The 10,930-nt window shown below is 39.7% G+C and overlaps 1 long non-coding RNA gene across 1 annotated transcript; it reads right to left on the bottom strand.

Moving 5' to 3' along the window:
* Positions 1 to 3,003: 3,003 nt before the first annotated feature.
* Positions 3,004 to 7,543, bottom strand: LOC150057058 (uncharacterized). The gene is made up of 3 exons (XR_016537034.1): positions 7,437 to 7,543; positions 4,789 to 4,904; positions 3,004 to 3,088 (listed from the first exon to the last, which is right to left on the bottom strand). It is a non-coding gene; the product is annotated as an uncharacterized LOC150057058 (long non-coding RNA).
* Between the last annotated feature and the right edge of the window lie 3,387 nt (positions 7,544 to 10,930).

Here is a 10,930-nt window from a genome sequence, read left to right as displayed (position 1 = left end):
CACAGAACTCCAATAATTCTAGAACTTTACTTCCCTCATTACATTCCTTCTTGTCCACTTGGACTGGAACTAGGAAAGGAGCTGTTTTCAAAGGCCCATAAGGTTTGTTTTCCTGAACAGTAAAAGAAGCCTCTTTTTTAAGCATCATGTGCTGACTTTCCACAGACAGAATGGCAGGAAGTGCCTCACAGGAAGTACCTTCAGGGGGGACTGCCCCCATAGTAAATGTCCCACTGCAGGTGCAAAGACTGGCAAATGGGAACCAAGAAGATTTATCCTTAAACCAGTCAGGATAGATGAGAGCAAGAAACACTCAAGTTAAAACAAGTTTCAAAGTGCAGAAGAGAAAAGAAAGCTGAACAAGACAAGGGACTTGGAGTTACATTTAGAAATGACAGATATGAAGGCTATCTAGAGCTGGCCACTCAGTAGATGGGCACCAAAGGGTCCAAATGGCACGAGGATGGGAGTGCCCTTGGGCCAGCTGGTTTGGTTCCCTTGCTAAACACCTGATCCAGCTGGCTGTCTCTCAAATGCATGCTTTTGATCACCAGAGAATCTTGTGAAACGGATCAGCAGAGATCAAAGTTCATGCTTTCCCTCAACATGAGTGCACAAGGCCCATCCAGGAGAGGGACAACTTTTAGGGCAACAGACTCTAATGCAATGAAGGGTTAGGTCTCAATATTGAGAATGAGTAAAAGTAGAAGTAAATGAAAGAAGAGAAAAGTGTCTGTCCAGCCTCTGCCACTTATTGGCAAATGAAAGAGGCATGAATTTCTAGATATTTGTATACCATCTCCCAAAACAAGAGCAGCTCTTAATCCTTGATCATAGAATAGTTGGGATTAAATGACTTATTAATACTGTAAGCATTTGGAGTAGGGCTTGCCACATAGTGAAGCCTATGTTTATTTGGGGGTAACAAAATGTAATCTAAATTATAACCTATGGATCTTCCTGCTCTAGTTACCCTTCAGATCAATGATTGCAAATCCCTTCTGCCTTTTCACTGTGTTAAGTTTTAAGTACATTAAACTGAATAACAGAAAAGTAAGTCTTAGAAAGAGTTAGCTTTCCATAAGAATTAAAAACAACTGAGAACTTAAACAGAGAAATTTATATGTCAATATTTTTGAGATAAAACGGAATTTATCTAGAGAACAGAGTCAAGAGAGCATGTGGTATATCAAATGCTTGACATGAAGGTTCAGTGGAATCAACTGCAATGTGAGTGTGAGAAGAATCAAGAATCATCACAATGGTTAAGTTAGGTGGAGCTGTGACCATCCCAACAGAAGAATTCGCCTTGCTTTTTAAATTTGAAGTTCAATACTGTGGGAATAACCCTTGGATGTCTAATACATGTTCCTAATCACCACTCCCAGTGATAGGAAAAGAACAAAACTTTGAAATTCACTGTGGGATACACTTAACTGGTGAGAGACCTACAATGACTGTCTCTTGTTCTGCATATCAGGAAAGTAATACTTCTTCATAGAGAAAAATCTTACTGTCTCTGAGCCAGAACTAAAGAAAAAGAAATACTGACAACCAGCCAGGTTACTCCTCCATGTTAGTGGCTAGATGATCCTCTGAAGGAAAATCCATGCATCATCCTGAGAGGATCCCACTAGTGGCTCTCAAGGGAGAACCCAGATCACATGAAGAACTAGAGTCCAAGGAATGAACTTAGGAAAGAAGTCCAGATTCACTCAACAGTATAATGGGAAACAGCTCATGAATAAAGTGCCCTCGTTAGGTACAAAACCTGGGGCCATGTTAACAAATACAGCTTCTTCATCTCTTCTGTGCCAGGATTGCTTTTTCCAGGGAGTGGGGGGTGGGAGGGGAAGGAGGGTTACTGCAGGGAAGTCATGGGAAGAGCTGGATGAAGCTCTCCTGTAAGGCTCTGGGGACCATTCTACTCCTAATCACAGCCCATTTGTTTTGATGGAGATTCTGTTCTTTAATGCTGGGAAGAAGAAAGTAATAAAAGAAAACTGTGAAGGTCAGGGCGCAGTGGCTCATGTCTGTAATCCTAGCTACTCAGGAGGCTGAGATCTGAGGATCAAGGTTCAAAGCCAGCCTGCGCACAAAAGGACCTGAGACTCTTATGTCCAATTAACCTCTAGAAAACTGGAAGTGGAGCTTGGCTCGAGCGTAGGATAGTAGCCTGGAGCGCTTCAGCTGGACAGTGCCCAGGCCGAGTTCAAGCCCCAAGACATCCCCCCCCCCATACAAAAAGAGAACTGTGAAGGGAAGAGCAATTAGATGAACTGAGACAGATAAGCGGAAGTTAGAAGTTCCTCTAATTTGTTTTGTGACCTCTCTTTGCAGAACACTATATTGGAGGCTAGGAATGTGGATTAGTGGTAGAGTGCTTGCCTAGCATGCACAAAGCCCTAGGTTTGATTCCTCAGTACCACATGTATGAAGCCCTGGGTTTGATTCCTCAGTTCCACATGCACAGAAAAAGCTGGTTGTGGTGCTGTGGCTCAAGTGGTAGAGTGCTAACCTTGAGTAAAAAATGCTCAGGGACAGTGCCCCAGGATTGGCACACACACACACACACACAAAACCCAAACCAAAACAAACCAAAACAAAACGATAACAGCAACAAAAAACCCCACTGTACTGGATCTTTATTTCACACATCACTAGTTGTGTCTTTACAAAGTCCTCATGCTGTAGCTGTTATTATCTTGTTTTGCTCACAAAGGCCGAAAGGTCCACAGATATGGAAAAACATGTGCACACACGGTAACATTCACGTCTCTGTAGCTCTACAGCACCTCTCTACTTTGACCCCCACACCAGGAGCTTGAGATGATTCAGAGAAACCTTCAGCAGGCAGTTAAAGTAACAACTCTCAGTACTAATTTTGGTTTATTTTCCACAGAGAGAACTAAACATGTTCTTTGCCCTGACAGTTTATATAGCTAAAAATCAATCTTGTGATAGCTAATGAGCTGTTCAGGGGGTGGACAGGAAACCCTGGGAGGTAAGGAAAGTTCTGGGATCGAGGTCTGAGATCAGGTCATCAACTGTTAGGAGCATGTTTCAACTGAATGAGAATCCTTGTAGCCTAGTAGGATTAAGAAGAAAAAAATAAAAGCAATGGGTAACTTAATCTACTTGCATTCTTAAAGTTTTAAAAGTGTTGTGTATTCCACATCTAACCTATGACACTTCAGAACCACAAAAATATCTCCCAAATCCTTTACCTGGTAACTTCATCAGCCTTGTGCTGAGCTCCAACCCCCTTTCTATTCCTAATGGGTATTCCCTTCAGAACACTTCCTCCCCTTATAGCTCACTGTCATTGTTTGAATGTTCTTTGATAGATAGATACATAGATAAATTGAGGAGTCCAATCAGAGACATAATTCTCTTAATATAGTCATGTCTAGTATCCATGAAATATTAGTTCCAAACTCTGAATAGATAGCAAGTTCCTTGCAAAACATGGTGTCATGTTTGCATATAATTTGCATATGCACTTGTGTCTATTTTTTTAACCCTCTCTAAATTATTTGAAGAAATACTGAATATCATGTAAAATAAACGTAAGTTGTTGTATACTGTATGTTTTGGGAAATAATGGCATGTTTTATTATGGCATAGGTAATGTATCTGCTTAATATAAATGTTTTCTTCCTGAATAAAGCTTTTGATTCACGGTTAGTTTAATTGATGGACAAAGATTCTGAGGGTTCTGAGGGCCAAGTATACACATTAAAAGAGGAGGCTCTTCATGGTGGGGTCTGCATTGCAGCCTAGGTTGTCACTAGAGGAATCTTTCACCGGGGTCATAGTTCTGAAGGAATAAAGGTAAGCAAATAGGTTATCCAGCCCCTATTCTGAGTTATAAACCAGGGCTGCACTTTTCCTAAGCTGGCACTCTACCCCTTGAGCCATATTGCCAGTCTTACTTTTTGATGATTATTTTGGAGATGGAGTTTAGTGAATTTTTCTACTCAGACTGGCCTTGAACCAGGACCCTCCATATTTCAACTATCAGGGTAGATAGGATTATAAGCATAAGACACAGCTTCTCTGGCACTCATTAGTTTGCCTATCTAGCTTTAATAGGGAAGACCAATCTTATTAGAAACATTTGGATATCTCCACAAATTAAACTTGAAAGTATCCTGAGAAAAAAGATTTTGGCCTTTAATGGGAAGAGATATTAATTAGATATTTATTAATCTGACTTTGATAAAGACGTGTATAAGAAGTCAAGTATGGTAGTATATGCCTGAGATCCCAACTTTCCACAGGACAGAGATTAGGGGGAGTATGGCTGGAGATTGTCCCTAGACAAAAAAAAATAGTCAGGCTTCATCTTAACAAATGAGCCAACTATGTCTCTCATCCCAGTTATGCGGGGTTTTAAAGGAGGCTTAAGTAGGAGACTTGACATTTGAGGCATGCCCTGGCAAAACAAAAAGAACCTGAACTTGAAATCCTATCTGAAAAAAAGCAAATGCAATAATGCAAAAAATGACTGGTGTGTGTGTGTGTGTGTGTGTGTGTGTGTGTGTGTGTGTGTGTGTGTGTGACAAACGTTAGCACCTGACTTCCAAGCATAATATGCCTCCACAAAAAAGCATTGCACTTCTTATTGCAAATTAAAAAAAAAAACCTTCTCATCATATTTTGACTACAGTTTAGAAAGTAATTTTTGCTGTAGGTTCAAAAGACCTAGATAGGGAAATCAGATAAGGCTCCCAAGCTTGTCTGACTTCTGCGTTTTTGTTTTTTGTTTTTAAACTCAGAGCATACCTTTGAATAAGTCAAGAGATCAGAGGCAGAGATCAGGAGGACTGAGGTTCAAGGCCAGTGTGGGTCATCTTGAAGTAGAAGGAGTATGGTCTGAGGAAAGCACCAGGCTACACCCTCTGAGAAGAACAACAAAAATAAAAGGCCTAGGGGTAGAATACTTACCATAGACAGTATGAGGCTCCAGATTCAAATCCTAGAAGACCACATACACTCTAAAAAGCAATTTCCTTTATGAACTAAAACCATGATTTAGGATTATATTTTATAAAGCAGAGTGACCTTTATGGAAACTGAACAAACCTACTTTTTTTTAAAATTAAGAAATGTAAACTGAGTGCTGGTGCCTTATACCTGTAATTCTAGCTACTCAGAAGGCTGAGATTCCAAGCCAACCCAGGTAGGAAAATCAATGAGATTCTTAGATACAATGCCATCCTTGAACAAAAAGAGCTCAAGGACAGTGCACAAGCCCTAGGGTCAAGCCCCAGAACACACACACACACACACACACACACACACACACACACACACACACACATGTCAAATTCAGTCATTATAGTCCACACCTGCAATTCCACTGTGCCATTTGGGAAGCTGAGGCTGGATATGGTGAGTTCGATGTCAACATGAACTATATAGTGAAAATCTGGCTCAAAAAGAAATTGAGCCACATGCAATGGTTCACACCTCTAATCCTAGCTACTGAAGCCAAGATGTGAGGATTCTGATTCAAAGCCAGCTGGGGCAGACAAATTCATGAGATTCTTATCTCTAACAAACTGACAAGAAGCCAGAAGTGGAACTGTGGCTCAAGTGGTAGAACATTGACCTTGAGCAAAATAGGTAAGAGACAGTGCTTGGTCACTGAATTCAAGTCCTAAGACTGGCACCAAAAAATACATAAAAATACATAAAGTTGATCAGAATGCACAGAGCTCTCCTTATCTTTTTTCTTTTTTATTGTAATTAATTAGGAGGGTTACATTATATTTGCCAGATAGAAAGTGCATTACTTCACAAACATTGATACCCCTTCTCATGTTTTTTATCCCGTTTCCCTCCTCCCATCCTCTCCCCTCATATTGTTTTCCCCTCTTTCCTATCTTATTTCAAATAAATATATATATATATACAATATATCAGACAACAAGATAAGATGCTGTAACAATATGAGATAACCAAGGGACAACAAAAGAGGTGAGAAACATTAGTATCAGTTTAGCAAGTTATTTGTTCTGAGGATCCACCTCCCTCTCTCTAAATCGGGAACAATAAAATATTCTACTCAAAAAAAAAACAAAAGAGGTGAGAAATAACATAGTACATTAAGAACAACAATCACATGTTATATGGGTCTTGTTTCCATATCCTGGAGGTCCTTTCATTTAGCCTCATTTTATATGGCCTTATGTATCTAGGTTTTGTTCTATTGTAAACCTCTGCTAGGAGGGTCCAAGGTTTATACTAATTATTATAAATGAGGGAAACCATTGAGCCTATGTTCCTTTGAGTCTGGCTTACTTCACTTAATATGATTTTTTCCAAGTCTTTCCATTTTCTTACAAATGAGGCAATGTTCTTTCTGATGGCAGCACAGAATTCCATTGTGTATAAATACCACATCTTCTTGATCCAATCATCAACTGAGGGGCATCTAGTTGATCATTATCTTATTTCTCTCCTCTCCCCTTCCCTAGCCCAGTACCAACTAACACCTTGCATTATTCATTTGTTACAATTGTAGAACCAACGTCAAATGGAGTCCCTAGTTTACATTAGGGCTTGGTGGTGGTGATGTACATTTTCTAGGTTTGAACAGAGGCATTAGGAGACATATTACAGAGTCACACGGAGTAGCCACAGTGCCCTAAACACCATTGGTGCTGGACATCTCTTCCCTCATTCCTAACCCTAGGCCCCCACTGGCTCGATTGCTTTTTTGTATTTTAGTGTCTGCAATTTCCCTTTTCCAGAATGGACACAATGAACATAATCATACAGCTCATAGCCTTTGCAAGCTGGGTTCTCTTTCTTTAAATGTTTACTTCATTTTATTTTAATGTATAGAGGGGTTACAGTTATGTTCGTCAGAAAGCAGGTGCATTACTTCTCACACATTGATACCCCTTCTCATGTTTTTGTTCCTATTTCCCTCCCCCAAATCCTTCCCCTAATTTTTCCCCTCCTATTTCAAATAAACATATATATATATATATATATTATACCAGGTGACAAAGTCAGATACTGTAACAATATGAGATTAACCAAAGGGAAACACAAGAGAAGAGAAAAAATAGTACATTAAGAACAACAGTCACTCATAATTAAGCTCTTGTTTCCATGTCCTGGAGGTCCATTAATTTGGTCTCATCCTATATGGCCTTATGTATCCAGGGTCTGAGCTATTATAATCCTCTGCCAGGAGAGTCCTAGGTTTGTACTAATTATTACAAATGGGGGAAAACCATTGAGTCTATGTTCCTTTGGGTCTGGCTTACTTCACTTAATATGATTTTTTTCTAAGTCTTTCCATTTCCTTACAAATGTCGTTCTTTCTGATGGTAGCATAGAATTCCATTCTGCAAACTAGATTCTTTCCCTCAGCAGTGTACATTTAAACTCTCTTCGTGTCTTGATAGACAACTCACTTTTTTTTTCTTTTCACAGCTGAATAAAATCCTTTTGTCTGAATGTACCATGATTTACTATTTTTCTTTTTTCACTTACGGGAGAGCATCTTGGTTACCTGCAGGTTTTGTGTATTATGAAGAACAATGCTCTAATGATTTATGTGCCCATGGTTTGAGAGTGTTGGAGTCCATTCTACTGTGAATAATCATGGATTGTGTGGTAAGACTGAATGTGGCTTTGTGGGAAAATTCCAGTTGCCCTTGTCTGTAAACCTTCCTTTTAGATGGTCTCATGCAAGGAGAGTTAACAGTATTTTTACAATTCTTGTGTGTATCACAAAGTTTATGTATACAAGAGAATCAGATGTGATTCTCTGCTGTGATAGGTGTGTGTGGTGCTGACTGCAGAGAGCTGAAGGGATATTGTCAGCTCTACTCTTAGTGGGTGAGCACAGGACAGTACCTCTTCCCCAGTGGTGGCCCACAGTTCCCACAGCCAGTGAGTTCCTTGCATCCTGAGTTGGGACCAGCCTCATGATTCACATTCACTGAAGGGTGAAGTGGATGTGACATTGGGACAACCTGTGGCATATGCCTCTGGAAGGACTGAGGGTCTGTTTGATGGTGTAGATCCCCCTCCACTGCCATCCAGGAGACAGGAAGAAAAAATACTAAGGTGACCTGGAGGAAATGAGAGGTCTAATTCTGCTGTAAGTCTCGGGTGAGCTCAGGTGGCTCCATTTTCCATCTACCTCTGCCAAGTCTTCAACATGGAAGCAAAACTTCTCGAATATGTCATTCCCATCTCCCAGATGCCACAACCTTCTATGACACCTCAAGAAGCAGAAGACATGTACAAGTGGGTTCCATGAATGTACAGAACCACTGAGATAATTAAAATACAGCAATGGAAGGTGGAAAAAGAATCACCTATCGTGTCCCTCCTTCATATCTTTATTTCTCTGTATTTATTAGTTTCTCAGTTGTAGAACTTTGTTGAAACAAATTTAATTTGGCTGAAATCTTGTTGGCTTTTTTTTGCCGGTCTTGGGGCTCAAACTCAGGGTCTTAATGCTCTTGTTGGGCTTTCTCGAGTCTAGAGCTCTACCACTTGAGTCAAGCACCAGTTCCAGCTTTTTCTATGTATGTGGCACCGAAGAATCAAACACTATCACTAGGCCAAATTCTTTTTTTTCATATATTTTTTATTGTAATTAATAGAAGGGTTTCATTACATTCACCAGATGGAAGGTGTATTAATTCACATACATTGATAAGCTTTCTCATGTCTTGGTCCCCATTTCCCTTCCCCCCCACCCGTCCCTTTCCTATCCAATTTCAAATAACCAAATACGCATATATCCAATATATCAGATAACAGAGTGAAATACTGCAACAATATGAGGTAACCAAGGGACAGCAAAAGAGATGAGAGATAACATAGTACATTAAGGACAACAATCACTCATTATATGGCTTTTGTTTCTATATCCTAGAGGTCCTTTCATTTGGCATCATACTGTATGGCCTTATGTATCTAGGTTTGCTCTATTGCAAATCTCTGCTACAAGAGTCCAAGTTTCTACTGATTATGGCAAATGAGGGAAACCATTGAGCCTAAGTTCCTTTGAGTCTGGCTTACTTCACTTAATAAGATTTTTTCTAAGTCTTTACATTTCCTTACAAACGGGGAGATGTCATTCTTTCTGACAGCCGCATAGAATTCCACTGTGTACAAATACCACATCTTGTTGATCCACTCATCAACTGAGGGACATCTGGGTTGGTTCCATATCTTTGCTATGGTAAATAATGCTGCAATGAACATCGTTGTGCTACTTGATTTAGTATATCCTTGTTTCTGGATGGTTGGGTAAATGCCAAGTAGTGGAATTGCTGGGTCATAGGGGAGCTCTATGTTTAGCCTTTTGAGGAACTGCCATACTGCTTTCCATAGTGGTTGAACGAGTTTGCACTCCCACCAACAGTGTAGTAGTGATCCCTCCTGGCCACATCCCTTCCAGCATCTGTTGTTATTAGTTTTCTTGATCCTGGCTATTCTAACTGGAGTGAGGTGGAATCTTAGAGTTGTTTTGATTTGCATTTCTTTTATGACCAGAGATGTTGAGCATTTCTTCATGTGTCTATAGGCCATTCTTATTTCTTCTTCAGAGAAGACTCTCTTTAAGTCTTTGGCCCATCTTTTGATGGGATGGTTGTTTCTTTAGAGATTAGTTTTTGAGTGATTCAATTTTTTGAGCTGTTGATATATTTTAGATATGAGGCCTTTGTCCGTTGTTTGGTTGGTGAAGATCTTCTTCTACTCTTTAGGCTTCCTAATTAATTTACTAGCTATGTCCTTTGCCATACAGAAGCTCTGCAGTTTAATTCAGTCCCACTTTTCCATACATTCTCAGATTTGTTGTGTTTCTTGGTCCTTATTGAGAAAGTTTCAACCTGTACCATGGAGGCCTAGTGTGTCTCCTATTCCTTCTTGTAAAGTTTTCAGTATGTCAGCTTTTACCTCAAGGTCTTTGATCCATTTGGAGTTAATTCTAGTGCAGGATGACAAAGAAGGATCCAGCTTTAGTTTTCTGCAGGTGCTTAACCAGTTCTGCCAACACCACTTGTTAAAGAGGCTCTTTCTTCCATTCTATTTTTTGGCTCCCTTGTCAAAGATTAGGTGGCCATAGGTCTGTGGTTTAATATCTGGGTCCTCAGTTCTATTCCATTGGTCCTCAGGCCTGTTCTTGTGCCAGTACCAACATGTTTTGATTATTATAGCTCTGTAATAGAGTCTAACGTTTGGTATTGAAATTCCTCCTGTACTGTTCTTTCTGCTAAGAAGTGTTTTTGCTATACGGGGTCTTTTATTATTCCATATGACATTCTGGATTGCCTCTTATACTTTTTTAAAGAATGACATTGGAATATTGATGGGTATTGCATTGAATTTGTAGATAGCCCTTGGCAAGATTGTCATTTTCTTGATGTTGATTCTTCCAATCCAGGAGCATGGGAGGTTTTTCCATTTCCTCAGTTCTGCTTTAATTTCCTTTTTCAAGGTTTTAAAGTTTTCATCAAAAATGTCCTTTACATTCTTAGTTAAGGTAATTCCTAGGTACTTTATTTTTTTGAGGCTATTGCAAAAGGAGTTGCTTTCCTGATTGTTGCCTCATTCCTCTCAGTGTTGGCATAGAGGAAGGCAGTTGATTTTTGAAGGTTAATTTTATACCCTGATACCTTTCCAAAGTTTTGAATCAGCTCAAGGAGCTTGGGAGTAGAGTCTATAGGATTCTTTAAATACAGAATCATGCCATCTGCAAAGAGGGAGAGTTTCACTTCCTCGTTCCCTATTTGGATCCCCTTTATGCTTGCTTCTTGACTAGGCCAAATTCTCAGCCCCAATCTTGGATTTTTAATTATAAATACGCATTGGTGGATCTTATTCAGTCCCAAAGCTCCATGTAAAGAATCAATATTATTATTTGGTGGAGGTTAAATTCAGGACC

Source organism: Megascapheus bottae, chromosome 11 (genome assembly GCF_031878675.1).
Source record: "Megascapheus bottae isolate mThoBot1 chromosome 11, mThoBot2.hap1, whole genome shotgun sequence".
NCBI lineage: Eukaryota > Metazoa > Chordata > Mammalia > Rodentia > Geomyidae > Megascapheus > Megascapheus bottae.
This window is presented reverse-complemented; position numbering and strand designations above follow the sequence as displayed.